The sequence below is a fragment of the Pan paniscus genome, chromosome 13, assembly GCF_029289425.2.
Source record: "Pan paniscus chromosome 13, NHGRI_mPanPan1-v2.0_pri, whole genome shotgun sequence".
In the NCBI taxonomy this organism is placed as follows: Eukaryota; Metazoa; Chordata; class Mammalia; order Primates; family Hominidae; genus Pan; species Pan paniscus.
In genome coordinates this window covers 48941468-48944354 of record NC_073262.2, presented here as the reverse complement: position 1 = coordinate 48944354, position 2887 = coordinate 48941468, and positions in this window count along the sequence as shown.

Sequence of the window (2887 nt, the reverse complement as noted above, 5' to 3'; positions counted from 1 at the left end):
GATTAGCTTATAGAGATAGCAAGTGCTGCCAGCCCGGTCACACCTCATCCACACTTCCAGCACCCAGGACGCTTGCACCCAGGCCAGTCTTATGAAAAGGAAAGTGATCATCTAGATTACATCATGCCAAAGCATCTCTACCAACACTTCTTAGATGATTTGTGCTTCTTCAAAGTGCTCATTCCCAAACTAAGAGTATTTAGTGATTAAATTTCAGATTCAGAGACAGATAGATAATATATATGTGTGTGTGTCTGAGCATATAGCTGTAATCCACAAACATTTATTAGGTGCCATGTAAGTGTTGAAATTACATAGCTGAATATAGCAGCCTCTGCCTTCAGGGGTCCCTAGCTTAGGGGAGAAGATAAACATGTAAATGTATATAAGCCCTAAAGTATTATGGATGCTGAGAGAGTAGTGATACAGATCAATTTAAAACACTAAGGAGAGAGAGATCAGTTCTATCTTGGGAGTGAGATGGACTTAGGAAATGCTTTAGAGAGGAAGGGAGGCTTGGGCCAGTTGCACAGTATATAAGGGCTTGACCACAGAGCGGCTTCAGTCCCAAGCTAAGAAATTAGGACTTTGTTGCATAGGTAATAAAGAGTCACTGAAGGAACAAGTCAGTCTCTATCATATGGATAAGATAATGATCAAGTTAAACAAGACAAAAGATGAAAATGCACCATGGAAATTCACAAAGGGGCTTCAAAAGATCTAGCAAGGCTCAGACCCTGCCTGTGGAGCTGGAGGCCTCCCCACCCTGGGGCTCACCCACTCCTCCAGCTGCTCCATTGTTTAGTCTGAATTTCACATGACTCGGCCCATCCTGCCTGGAGAGAGATGGATCTCATCTATTCACCAGAAGAAGCGGCAGGAGGTCAAGGCTTTGAGCCAATTGTTATGTAAATATTAGAGAGAATTTTTCTCTTCTTTTTTTAATGGAAGGAACTCCCCTTCATGATTTTATCTTTTTGTCCTCCCTGGAGAGAATCTGCTCAATTGTTTTTCATTCCTTACCTAAAGATTTTTATCATCATAGCAACGGGAATGATTTAGGGGCCAACAGTACTTTAGCTGGCCCACTGTCACAAGTAGAACTACAGGCATTTTAATGTTTGCAATTTAGCATGTCAGCATGATGCTATGAAAAGAGAGTGGCTCTGGAATTGGACAGACTTGGACAAAAATCTCATCTCAGGCACTAACTAGCTCTGCGTGACCTAGGAAGAGTTACTTAACTTCTCCGTGCTCCACGGTTCTTACCAGTAACATGGTGACAAAATATTTGCATTTTCATGTTTTGAATAGTAAGTTAAAGGAAGATAGAAACTTGCCAAGAATTGTGAAGGGTCTGAGGTTTTGCCCTGCTTTTAAGTGAGCAATTCGGCCTGTACCAGTTTCATAGATGCTGACAGAAGACATGAGATACCTGGGTCAGAGACAAAGGCACTTACAACCCAGCAAGCAGCATGACATCAGCATATTTGAATGGCATCTCTTCATCTCCAAGTTACACGTGGGTGATGTGGGTGATCTCAGAGGATGTTTATCCATATGGTGGGTGGAGTTCCAGAAGAGAAATCTTGAACCAAGAAAATCAGAATCTCATAATGGGCAGTAAAATGCCTGCCTTTTGCACTGGAGGGAGCTACTACTGAGTCTTCCAAGTCTGTTTAATACACAAACATCCTGGAAAAGGTAGTCAAGAACACAGTGCAGTTCCTGCCTCACTCAACAGATGTGAAAAATGCAAGAGACCCATGGAGAATTGTCTTCCAAAAAGGTAGGCACTGCCTAACATTGTGCCTGGTACCTGTGAGTACTCAATAAATACATGTTGAATGAACAATGCAATGAACTAAATAACAGGGCTCATAGGTCTTTAAAGTGTCCCAGCTTTCTCTCCAGAAAATCAAAAACATCTTCTGTTTCTCAAACCACATGCAAGAGTTTAAAGCAGAAAACTTTTCTCCATCCTCTGGCCAGTGTATGAGAGATCTCACTGCAGGCTTGGTCTTTTTTATTGGTTTGCTATGACAGGAACACATAGAGGCATACAGCTGTGAGAATGTTTTGGTTCATGGGTGGATCCATAAATCCAGAGCCCTGGCAATAAGGTTGGGTGGAGTTCGCCAGCCTCTATTCTAAGATCATCCTGTAATCAAGAGGTCTCTTGCCAACATTATAGACCTCCAAAGCTGATGTTAAGATATGCAGATCTCCTAGTTTTTTTTAGAACCAAATACATTACATTAGCCACCTTTTATTTTTCAAGTAGCTGAAATTATTATCATTTTTTTTCTCTCAAAAAGTACTTAGAAACAAGTTCTATATTCAGCTTTCTCAAGATAAAGCTTCCTCTGGGCTTACTGAGATTCCCCAAGTCAGAGTGAGGCCACTCCTTTCTCCAGGGAAGGACCTTTTTTGTTTTGTTTTGTTTTGTTTTGTTTTGTTTTGTTTTGTTTGAGACAGAGTTTTGCTCTCGTTGCCCAAGCTGGAGTGTAATGATGCAATCTCGGCTCACTGCAACCTCCACCTCCCAGGTTCAAGCAATTCTCCTGCCTCAGCTTCCCAAGTAGCTGGGATTACAGGCGTCCACCACCATGCCCAGCTAATTTTTTGTACTTTTAGTAGAGAAGGGGTTTCACCATGTTGGCCAGGCTGGCCTTGAACTCCTGACCTCAGGTAATTCGCCCACCTCAGCCTCCCAAAGTGTTGGGATTACAGGCGTGAGCCACTGCGCTCGGCCCAGGAAGGACCATTTTGTTCATAGCTGCAGTGCACGGACATTGTCTTCTTAAGGTAACAAATGGAGGTGTTAGGGTGAAAGGATGGTAGGCATCCAGACCTCAGCTCCCAGGCAGAGATAACACCCTTAATT